Source organism: Triticum aestivum, chromosome 5D, assembly GCF_018294505.1.
Source record: "Triticum aestivum cultivar Chinese Spring chromosome 5D, IWGSC CS RefSeq v2.1, whole genome shotgun sequence".
In the NCBI taxonomy this organism is placed as follows: Eukaryota; Viridiplantae; Streptophyta; class Magnoliopsida; order Poales; family Poaceae; genus Triticum; species Triticum aestivum.
The window spans coordinates 516134936-516148273 of NC_057808.1; positions in this window are offsets into that span (position 1 = coordinate 516134936).

The following is a 13338-nucleotide window of genomic DNA, read 5'->3' on the forward strand; positions in this document are numbered from 1 at the left end:
CCCATTTTTCGTTAGGTTAACTAGGGCCGTATGTAATATATCTGAGGCTACATAGCAACATGCACTGTACTTAATGTCTAAATATGCAATCCTAGGCTACATAGCAACAAGGAAGAGTGTTACATTAATGTTCTAATGATGTTTAGATATACGTAGAAGAGCAGCAACAGCAACAACACAACCCTGTTTGGATACTCAACTTAGCTAGAGGTTAAAGTTAGTTTCTAGCTCATTACTAACCCTGAACTAACTCCATCCAAAGAGTTGTTTGGATGGCAGGGTTAGATTGACAATAAATGCACTAGGAGAACTAGCTCCAATTAGCACCTCTTGGGTTGGATAGTTTTTTTGGGTGGGTTATAGATGCAACTAGCTCAAACTAGCCCTCATGTTTAGATATATTTTAGGGCTATTTGAGCCCGAACTAGCTCAAACTAACTGTAACCCATGGATACAGCAGCAGTTAATCAGCCTAATTTGTAAGAATGAACTAAACTCCTTCCGGCCCATAATATAAGATGTTAATTCATCTAATATGTGAGTATATTGGATGTTATAAGATACTCCCTCCATTCCTAAATATTTGTCTTTTTAGAGATTTCAAATGGACTACCACACACAGATGTATATAGACATATTATAAAAGAGTGTTGTACTACATCATTGTGCAATTGCTGTTTAACTTGTAATATTAACTTGGTGCTTTTAGGTACATATGCCATTGGTAAAGGTCCGCGCTTCGACCCTTTCTGCATATGGGGCAATGAGATATCGATGAACCATCATCAAGTGAGGAAGCTGATAAAGATTGTTAGTAAAATGGGTCCAAAGATGGCAATTAAACTATTTGTTTACACTTTATCCAAGACAACAACGAACTGCAGGATGGTAAGTAAGAACTCTGCAGCCATCTATTTACTGCCCATAATGAGTTGTGTTAGATGAAAATGTCTGAATCTTTTTCCTTTGCAGTGGTTGCCATAGCAGTTTACTCAAGATTACCTCTCAAACTACATGATTGGTGGGTATGCAAAGGTTAAAGTATTTCTACCAGAACACGATGATTATCTAGATGTTTTCATGAAGACCGTGAAGGATGGGCGGTCGGCCATCACAAGGGGTTGGACTAGAGTCGTGCGCGCCTTCTGCATGGAGGAGGGCACAATATGGGCATTCCGCTTCACCTTGTTCAGCAACCAGAATATATTTCGCCTCTTTCTTACCGACTTTAATAGTACAAGTATACAACTGTGGTTCATCATTCTTTATATGGTTCTTATGTAATTCTTGAACATATGTACCTATGAATCGAATAATGCATTGATTGTTTGAACCTAATGGATATGAATAAAGCTGTAGCATACATTCAAATTCAAATTCAAATCCAAATCCGGTACAATTTGGAAAAGAAGCAATTAAATTACGGTGAAATTACGCTCTCCAGGTAGTTACGACACACACGGTTGGTAAAACACAAACGTTTGCGATATGCACCATAATCCGAGACGGTTCACAGAGAGGAAATGTAACATCCCAAAATTTTAATTTGGAATTTTATACATAGGTCATTCATGCATATCATATTTTATTGCATTTCGTTTCGCGATCCTCGAAGTTCTAAGCAACTCAAGGACCCTCGGAGAGAGTTGGGGATTTCACGATTTTCATATCTGAATTTTATCAAATATCGAAACAAGGATCATTTGTTTTATTACTTTTCTCTCCGAAAATATTTCATATTAAAATATAAGAGATGAGATAATATGACTTCTCCAAAATAAATGAAATATTGGAGGAAAAATATTTTTTGGGATTTTATTGCTATTTTATTTGCATAGGAAAAATATGCGTTTTCCAAAGTTGCATTATAGGCCCAAATAAATATTCACCTTGTCCGGTAGATTTTTAGAGGACGGGGAAACTTTATTTCGGGATTTTTGGAGTCCGTTTAGTATTTCTTTTCTTTCGTTTTCTGCACGTCAGAATTATTTTAAAAAAAGTTAACCGGCTCCGGGCCGTACCCGGCCAGGACACCTCGGGCCGGCCCTTATAAGCCGAGCCGCCGCCGCCCCGCAGCCCACGCAGCGCCGCGCCACCCCAAACCCTAGCCGCCGCCGCCGCACCGCGCCCCGGCACCGCCGCGCCTCGCCGCCGCGCCGCCCGCCGCCGGATCCGCCCGCCGCCGCCGCGTTTTGCCGCCGGAGCCGCCGCCCCGCCGATCCCGCCGGAGGTAGCAGCCGCCGCCTCGCCGTTCGTCGGTTTTCCCAGAAAAACCGATCGGTTTTTTATAAACCGTAGTTTTCGTTTTTTTATTAGATCGGTTTTGTTCCGTTTTATTTCTTCAGTTCGGTTATATAGCGGACGTTCGTCCGTACGTTCATTTTAACGAACGGTTTTCGCCCGTTAGTCACAGACAGTGAACGTTCGTTCGTTAGCCTGTTCGTCAGTTTTTCTTTTTCTCAGGATTTTCGCGATTATTTTCTATCGCGATTTCTGACCCGATTTTCGTTTTAGTTTTTCTTTTCGCTCGTTTATCGGAATCAGGAGATTCAAGCGCCTAGATCTTCGTCTCGAAGCCCTCTTTCTGTTTAACCAACTTGAACAAGATTTTGGTACTGTAAAATTTGAGTTTAGTCCAGATTAGTAATTGGATCTTGTTTCATTCGCAGTTTGTGTTTCGTTGCTCCGTTTGATTTGATTCTTTTTGCAAACCGGAGTTCTTAAGTTGAACTTTCTGGTTAGATCTTCTTATTGGAGTTTTACCCGTGCATCTTTGCTTGATTGCTTATGTGTGTTATTGTTTGTTTGCGATAGAATTCCCGGAGTGCGAAGCGTGCTACTACGAGTCTCTAGGTTTTGCGGATCGTCAGCAAGGCAAGTAACACATTGATCATGCCCCTTTATTACCTAGTTTTTATGCATTAGATACAACCCTCACACATTGCATGAATAGGATCTCTTAACTTGTGGGTTTGGGAAGTAGATGTTGAGGTAGAACCTATTACCTGTTTTCATATCAAACCTTGGGAGTTACTTCTACGTTATGCTTATATTGCCATGCTATGCTCGTAGACGTGGATTGGGTTTGAGTGTATCCATGACAGATGTGAGTTGTTAATTAATGGTTCAACTTAAGGTGGCATCTTTAATACACATCTGGGTGGATTGCTTGTTTGGGCACCTGGGGATATACCGGTGTTGTCCTAGGAGATCCCGGGGATATACCGTGTGATCCTCCTACGGCCCGCCACCCAGGCTCAAAGGGATCGTGAGATATTTCATGCTAGAAACTTCCGTGTGCAGCCACAAGCCATTATGGGCTCTGGCATAGTTGAGTATGTTGTGTGACCTCTTTCAGTGGTGGGCTAGCAGATGTAGAGGGAAAGTAGGTGTAACTGTCCACCCGAAGTAAAGAGTTAATGCTTCTGAAAGACTGTGTCTCGGTCATCCGTTTCTCAAACACCATGTAGTGCGAGAAATCCAACGGAGGAGATCGAGTCTTGTGGGGAAAAGTGCGCAAACCTCTGCAGAGTGTACAAACTAATCATGGTTAGCCGTGTCCCCGGTTATGGACATCTTGAGTATCTAGTACTTGGATTATCCTATTGTATCTCATCACTCTAATTTAATTTGTTGGGTTAATGATTACTTTAATTGGGATTGAGTTGGAGGAACCTTCTCAATGATGTTTCAACTACCATGATAATTAAATAAAATATATTCCTTTGTTGTAGGGAAAAATTGGCTTTTCGCAAAAATCATATAACCATAGAGCCTCCACCAGCCACATATGCATGTTGTGATAGTATTATTCTGTTCATTGCTCTACTGTGTTATATTGCCAGCATATTCCATGTGCTGACCCATTTTCGGGCTGCAACGTATTATGTTGCAGACTTTTCAGACGACGAGTAAAGGTGCGATAGGTCGTTGTCATGCACTCGGCTATGCCGTTGGAGTTGATGGACTCACTTTATCTTCCAAGCCTTCCGCTGTTATCGTGTTAGATGGCCTTAAGCCATATTTATTGTAATAAGTTCTCTTTTGAGACATTCGATGTAATAAGTGTGTGATTGCTACTCTGTTATAAATCCTTCGAGTACTGTGTGTGTCAGCATTACCGATCCAGGGATGACCCTGAAGCACAGAGACTTGACCGTTTGAGGTCGGGTCGCTACAAGATGGTATCAGAGCACACGCTGAATGTAGGACACGACCACTAAGAAAAGCCATAGGTCACTCTTCTCTACTCATTTCTGACTCCTCTCCATTTTCTACTCTTTAGGATGGCAGACTCAAGGAACAAGTTTGCACAACCGGATGAAGACACCCCCTTTGGACGACACTTGAAGGAAGTCACTAGATACCTAAACATTGGAATACCAAGCTTCACCGGGACCTACAACGCCACTTTACCAGAAGAGGAGTGCTGGATGATTCGAGTTCAAGTTCCAGGAAGGACATTCACGCCAGTCACAGAGCCCATAGAGTTTTCCTTTGATGCCCCAACCTGGAGTCTAGGAAAGAGTATGGCAGCCCACATCGCCATGGGATGCATCGGCGAAGTTTACCACAAGGATCTCAAGGATACTATCTACCAGATATGCGGGCGCCGAGATGAGCAATGGGAGATGATCGGCACCAGGAAGGACAGGTCCATTCCAGCATTCATCCAGGAGTTAAACCAACACATTCGACGCCAGGAGAACCAGATGTGCGCTGGCATGATAGATTTGAAGAAGGTAATGACTAGGATCACCGAGCTTGAAGAGGATCTCAAATCTACACGCGATGGATATGAGGAGGAAATCGCCACACTATGGGAGAAGAACGACGACCTGATAAAGAAGATCGGAGTATTCATGGGAGACCCCGCGCCAGGAGGAGAAGATGACGATTCCACTTGCCCGGAGAACTACATCATCATCGACGACACCGACTCCGACCCCGACGATAGTGATGATGACTTTGAAGACGAAGCTGGAGGGGACATCATGGAGTCTTCCACTGATCAAAATTTCTAGTAGACCACCATATGATTAGTAGTATTCCTCCATGTATATAGTAGTAGTCCGAGCACTTTAACGATAGTTCTAGACCGTTTGTATGCCCTTGCTTGATTGATTGAGTGATATGTTTGTGTTTGTCTCATGTGCATATGGGTAGTGCTTTCTGTTGGGTAACGTAGCAGAAATTCAAAATTTTCTACGCATCACCAAGATCAATCTATGGAGTAATCTAGCAACGAGGGGAAGGGGAGTGCATCTACATACCATTGTAGATCGCGATGCGGAAGCGTTGCAAGAACGCGGATGAAGGAGTCGTTCTCGTAGCGATTCAGATCGCGGTTGATTCCGATCTGAGCACCGAAGAATGGTGCCTCCGCGTTCAACACACGTGCAGCCCGGTGACGTCTCCCACGCCTTGATCCAGCAAGGAGAGAGGGAGAGGTTGGGGAAGACTCCATCTAGCAGCAGCACGACGGCGTGGTGGTGGTGGAGGAGCGTGGCAATCCCGCAGGGCTTCGCCAAGCACCGCGGGAGAGGAGGAGGAGGAGGTAGGGCTGCGCCAGGGAGAGGAGAACTCATGTGTTTGCAGCCCCCAATACCTCAACTATATATAGGGGAGAGGGAGGGGGCTGCGCCCCCTCTAGGGTTTCCACCCAAGGGGTGCGGCAGCCCCAAAACCCATCTAGGGTGGCGGCCAAAGGGGGAGAGGGGGAAACTTGCCCCCCAAGCAAGGTGGAGGCGCCCCCTCCCCAAACCCTAGGCGCCTTGGGCCCTGGTGGGGGGGCGCACCAGCCCACCTGGGGCTGGTCCCCTCCCACACTTGGCCCATGCTGCCCTCTGGGGCCAGTGGCCCCACTTGGTGGACCCCCGGGACCCTCCCGGTGGTCCTGGTACATTACCGATATCACCCGAAACTTTTCCAGTGACCAAAACAGGACTTCCCATATATAAATCTTTACCTCCGGACCATTCCGGAACTCCTCGTGACGTCCGAGATCTCATCCGGGACTCCGAACAACATTCGGTAACCACGTACATACTTTCCCTATAACCCTAGCGTCATCGAACCTTAAGTGTGTAGACCCTACGGGTTCGGGAACCATGCAGACATGACCGAGATGTTCTCCGGTCAATAACCAATAGCGGGATCTGGATAGCCATGTTGGCTCCTACATGTTCCACGATGATCTCATCGGATGAACCACGATGTCGGGGATTCAATCAATCCCGTATACAATTCCCTTTGTCTATCGATATGTTACTTGCCCGAGATTCGATCGTCGGTATCCCTATACCTTGTTCAATCTCGTTACAGGCAAGTCTCTTTACTCGTTCCGTAACTCACATCATCCCGTGATCAACTCCTTGGTCACATTGTGCACATGATGATGTCCTACCGAGTGGGCCCAGAGATACCTCTCCGTTTACACGGACTAACAAATCCCAGTCTCGATTCGTGCCAACCCAACAGACACTTTCGGAGATACCTGTAGTGCACCTTTATAGCCACCCAGTTACGTTGTGACGTTTGGTACACCCAAAGCATTCCTACGGTATCCGGGAGTTGCACAATCTCATGGTCTAAGGAAATGATACTTGACATTAGAAAAAGCTCTGAGCAAACGAACTACACGATCTTGTGTCAGGCTTAGGATTGGGTCTCGTCCATCACATCATTCTCCTAATGATGTGATCCCGTTATCAGCGACATCCAATGTCCATGGTCAGGAAACCGTAACCATCTATTGATCAACGAGCTAGTCAACTAGAGGCTTACTAGGGACATGGTGTTGTCTATGTATCCACACATGTATCTGAGTTTCCTATCAATACAATTCTAGCATGGATAATAAACGATTATCATGAACAAGGAAATATAATAATAACCAATTTATTATTGCCTCTAGGGCATATTTCCAACAGTCTCCCACTTGCACTAGAGTCAATAATCTAGTCCACATTACCATGTGATTAACACTCATAGGTCACATCACCATGTGACCAACATCCAAAGAGTTTACTAGAGTCACCAATCTAGTTCACATCACTATGTGATTAACACTCAATGAGTTCTGGTTTGATCATGTTATGCTTGTGAGAGAGGTTATTAGTCAACGGGTCTGAACCTTTCAGATCCGTGTGTGCTTTACGAATATCTATGTCATCTTGTGGATGCTACCACGCGCTATTTGGAGCCATTTCAAATAATTTCTCTACTATACGAATCCGGTTTACTACTCAGAGTCATCATGATTAGTGTCAAAGTTCGCATCGACGTAACCCTTTACGACGAACTCCTTTTCACCTCCATAATCGAGAAAATTCCTTAGTCCACTAGATACTAAGGATAAGTTCGACCGCTGTCATGTGATCCATTGACCAACTCATGGCAAGGCACACTTCATGTGCGGTACACAGCATAGCATACTGTAGAGCCTACATCTGAAGCATAGGGGACGACCTTCGTCCTTTCTCTCTCTTCTGCTGTGGTCAGGTCTTGAGTCTTACTCAATACTCATACCTTGTAACACAGCCAAGAACTCCTTCTTTGCTGATCTATTTTGAACTCTTTCAAAATCATGTCAAGGTGTGCGTTCTTTGAAAGTATCATCAGGCGTCTTGATCTATCACTATAGATCTTGCTGCCCAATATGTAAGCAGCTTTATCCAGGTCTTCCTTTGAAAAACTCGTTTCAAAGAACCCTTTATGCTTTCCAGAAATTTTTACATCATTTCGGATCAACAATATGTCATTCACATATACTTATCAGAAATGTTGTAGCGCTCCCACTCACTTTATTGTAAATACAAGTTTCTAACAAACTTTGTATAAACCCAAAAACTTTGATCACTCCATCAAAGCGTATATTCTGACTCCGAGATGCTTGCTCTAGTCCATGGAAGGATCGCTGGAGCTAGCATACCTTTTAGCATCCTTAGGATCGACAAAACCTTTCTGATTGTATCACATACAACCTTTCCTTACGAAAACTGGTAAGGAAACTTGTTTTGACATCCATCTGCCAGATTTCATAAATGCAGCTAATGCTAACATGATTCCGACAGACTTAAGCATCGCTACGGATGAGAAAATCTCATCGTAGTCAACTCCTTGAACTTGTGGAAATACTCTTTGCCACAAGTCGAGCTTCATAGACGGTAACATTACCGTCCACGTCCGTCTTCTTCTCAAAGATCCATTTATCTCGGATTTCATGGCTTCTAACCATTTGTCGGAATATGGGCCCACCATCGCTTCTCCATAGCTCGTAGGTTCAGTATTGTCCAACAACATGATATCCCAGACAGGATCACGTACCACTCTGAAGTAGCACGCATCCTCGTCGTCCTACGAGGTTTGGTAGTGACTTGATCCGAAGTTTCATGATCACTATCATAAGCTTCCACTTCAATTGGTGTAGGTGCTACAGGAACAACTTCCTGTGCCCTGCTACACACTAGTTGAAGTGACGGTTCAATAACCTTATCAAGTCTCCACCATCCTCCCACTCAATTCTTTCGAGAGAAACTTTTCCTCGAGAAAGGACTCGTTTCTAGAAGCAATTACTTTTGCTTCCAAATCTGAAATAGGAAGTACACCCAACTGTTTTGGGTATTCTATGAAGATGCATTTATTCGCTTTGGGTTCGAGCTTATCAGCCTGAAACTTTTTCACATAAGCGTCGCAGCCCCAAACTTTTAAGAAACGACAACTTAGGTTTCTCTAAACGGTGTCATCTCAACGGAATTGTGTGGTGCCCTATTTAAAGTGAATGCGGTTGTCTCTAATGCTTAACCCATAAACGATAGTGGTAATTTGATAAGAAACATCATGGTATGCACCATATCCAATAGGGTGCAGTTATGATGTTCGGACACACCATCACACTATGGTGTTCTAGGCGGTATTAATTGTGAAACACTTTCCACAATGTCTTAATTGTGTGCCAAACTCGTAACTCAGATACTCATCTCTATGATCATATCACAGACATTTTATCCTCCTGTCACGACGATCTTCAACTTCACTCTGAAATTACTTGAACCTTTCAATAATTCAGAGTTGTGTTTCATCAAGTAAATACACTCAGCATCTACTCAAATCATCTGTGAAGTAAGAACATAACGATATCCACTACATGCCTCAGCACTCATTGGACTGCATACATCAAAATGTATTACTTCCAATAAGTTGCTCTCTTGTTCCATCTTACTGAAAACGAGGCATTTCAGTCATCTTGCCCATGTGGTATGATTTGCATGTCTCAAGTGATTCAAAATCAAGTGAGTCCAAACGATCCATCTGCATGGAGTTTCTTCATGCATATATACCAATAGACATGATTCGCATGTCTCAATCTTTTCAAAAACGAGTGAGTCCAAAGATCCATCTACATGGAGCTTCTTCATGCGTTTTATACCAATATGACTCAAATGGCAGTGCCACAAGTATGTGGTACTATCATTACTATTTTATATCTTTTGGCACGAACATGTGTATCACTGCGATCGAGATTCATTTTAGGTGCAAGACCATTGAAGGTATTATTCAAATAAACAGAGTAACCATTATTCTCCTTAAATGAATAACCGTATTGCGATAAACATAATCCAATCATGCTCAACGCAAACACCAAATCTCGATGGTAGAGGGAGCATGCGATGCTTGATCACATCAACCTTGGAAACACTTCCAACACATATCGTCATCTCACCTTTAGCTAGTCTCCGTTCATTCCGCAGCTTTTATTTCGAGTTACTAACACTTAGCAACCAAACCGGTATCTAATACCCTGGTGCTGCTAGGAGTACTAGTAAAGTACACTTTCATATAATGTATATCCAATATACTTCTGTCGACCTTGCCTGCCTTCTCATCTACCAAGTATCTAGGGTAGTTCCGCTTCAGTGACCGTTCCCCTCATTACAGAAGCACTTAGTCTCGGGTTTGGGTTCAACCTTGGGATTCTTCACTAGAGCAGCAAATGATTTGCTGTTTCATGAAGTATCCCTTTTGCCCTTGCCCTTCTAGAAACTAGTGGTTTTACTAACTATCAACAATTGATGCTCCTTCTTGATTTCTACTTTCGCGGTGTCAAACATCGCGAGTTGCTCAAGGATCATCATCTATCCTTGATATTTATAGTTCATCACGAAGCTCTAATAGCTTGGTGGCAGTGATTATGGAGAACCATCACTATCTCATCTGGAAGATTAACTCCCACTCGATTCAAGCGATTGTGGCACTCAGACAATCTGAGCACACGCTCAACGATTGAGCTTTTCTCCCTTAGTCTACAGGCTTAAGAAACTTGTCAGAGGTCTCATACCTCTTGACGTGGGCACTAGTCTGAAATCCCAATTTCAGTCTTCGGAACATCTCATATGTTTTGCGACGTTTCAAAAACCGTCTTTGGTGCCACAATTCTAAACCGTTAGCATTACGCACTGAACTATCACGTAGTCATCAAAATGTGTATGTCAGATGTTTCGCAACATCTACAGACGACGCTGAGGTCCAGCACACCGAGCGGTGCATTAAGGACATAAGCCTTCTGTGCAGCAATGAGGACAATCCTCAGTTTACGGACCCAGTCCGCATAATTGCTACTACCAACTTTCAACTAAATTTTCTCTAGGAACATATCTTAAACAGTAGAACTAAAGCGTAAGCTATGACATAATTTACAAAGACCTTTTGACCATTGTTCATGATAATTAAGTTCATCTGGTTATTTAATGAACTCCCACTCAGATAGACATCCCTCTAGTTATCTAAGTGATACACGATCCGAGTCAAACTAGGCCGTGTCCGATCATCACGTGAGACGGACTAGTCATCATCGGTGAACATCTCCATGTTGATCGTATCTACTATACGACTCATGTTCGACCTTTCGGTCTCTTCTGTTCCGAGGCCATGTCTGTACATGCTAGGCTCGTCAAGTCAACCTAAGTGTTTTGCATGTGTTCCGAGGCCATGTCTGTACATGCTAGGCTCGTCAACACCCGTTGTATTCGAACGTTAGAATCTATCACACCCGATCATCACATGGTGCTTCGAAACAACGAACCTTCGCAACGGTGCATAGTTAGGGGGAACACGTCTCTTGAAATTTTAGTGAGGGATCATCTTATTTATGCTACCGTCGTTCTAAGCAAATAAGATGTAAACATGATAAACATCACATGCAAATCATAAAGTGACGTGATATGGCCAATATCATCTTGCGCCTTTTGATCTCCATCTTCGAGGCGCGGCATGATCACCTTCGTCACCGGCATGACACCATGATCTCCATCATCATGATCTCCATCATCATGTCTTCATGAAGTTGTCTCGCCAACTATTACTTCTACTACTATGGCTAACGGTTAGCAATAAAGTAAAGTAATTACATGGCGTTTTTTATTGACACGCAGGTCATACAATAAATTAAGACAACTCCTATGGCTCCTGCCGGTTGTCATACTCATCGACATGCAAGTCGTGATTCCTATTACAAGAACATGATCAATCTCATACATCACATATATCATTCATCACATCCTTTTGGCCATATCACATCACATAGCATACCCTGCAAAAACAAGTTAGACGTCCTCTAATTGTTGTTGCATGTTTTACGTGGCTGCTATGGGATTCTAGCAAGAATGTTTCTTACCTACGCAAAAGCCACAACGTCATATGCCAATTTCTATTTACCCTTCATAAGGACCCTTTTCATCGAATCCGATCCGACTAAAGTGGGAGAGACAGACACCCGCTAGCCACCTTATGCAACTAGTGCATGTCAGTCAGTGGAACCTGTCTCACGTAAGAGTACGTGTAAGGTCGGTCCGGGCCGCTTCATCCCACGATGCTTCCGAATCAAGATAAGACTAGTAACGGCAAGTAAATTGACAAAATCGATGCCCACAACTACTTTGTGTTCTACTCGTGCATAGAAACTACGCATAGACCTAGCTCATGATGCCACTGTTGGGTAACATAGCAGAAATTCAAAATTTTCTATGCATCACCAAGATCAATCTATGGAGTAATCTAGCAACGAGGGGAAGGGGAGTGCATCTACATACCATTGTAGATCGCAATGCGGAAGCGTTGCAAGAACGCGGATGAAGGAGTCGTTCTCGTAGCGATTCAGATCGCGGTTGATTCCGATCTGAGCACCGAAGAACGGTGCCTCCGCGTTCAACACACGTGCAGCCCGGTGACGTCTCCCACGCCTTGATCCAGCAAGGAGAGAGGGAGAGGTTGGGGAAGACTCCATCCTGCAGCAGCACGACGGCGTGGTGGTGGTGGAGGAGCGTGGCAATCCCGCAGGGCTTCGCCAAGCACCGCGGGAGAGGAGGAGGAGGAGGTAGGGCTGCGCCAGGGAGAGGAAAACTCATGTGTTTGCAGCCCCCAATACCTCAACTATATATAGGGGAGAGGGAGGGGGCTGCGCCCCCTCTAGGGTTTCCACCCAAGGGGTGCGGCAGCCCCAAAACCCATCTAGGGCGGCGGCCAAAGGGGGAGAGGGGGAAACTTGCCCCCCAAGCAAGGTGGAGGCGCCCCCTCCCCAAACCCTAGACGCCTTGGGCCCTGGTGGGGGGGGGCGCACCAGCCCACCTGGGGCTGGTCCCCTCCCACACTTGGCCCATGCTGCCCTCTGGGGCCGGTGGCCCCACTTGGTGGACCCCCGGGACCCTCCCGATGGTCCCGGTACATTACCGATATCACCCGAAACTTTTCCGGTGACCAAAACAGGACTTCCCATATATAAATATTTACCTCCGGACCATTCCGGAACTCCTCGTGACGTCCGGGATCTCATCCGGGACTCCGAACAACATTCGGTAACCACGTACATACTTTCCCTATAACCCTAGCGTCATCGAACCTTAAGTGTGTAGACCCTACGGGTTCAGGAACCATGCAGACATGACCGAGACGTTCTCCGGTCAATAACCAAGAGCGGGATCTGGATACCCATGTTGGCTCCCACATGTTCCACGATGATCTCATCGGATGAACCACGATGTCGGGGATTCAACCAATCCCGTATACAATTCCCTTTGTCTATCGATATGTTACTTGCCCGAGATTCGATCGTCGGTATCCCTATACGTTGTTCAATCTCGTTACCGGCAAGTCTCTTTACTCGTTCCGTAACTCACATCACCCGTGATCAACTCCTTGGTCACATTGTGCACATGATGATGTCCTATCGAGTGGGCCCAGAGATACCTCTCCGTTTACACGGAGTGACAAATCCCAGTCTCGATTCGTGCCAACCCAACAGACACTTTCGGAGATACCTATAGTGCACCTTTATAGCCACCC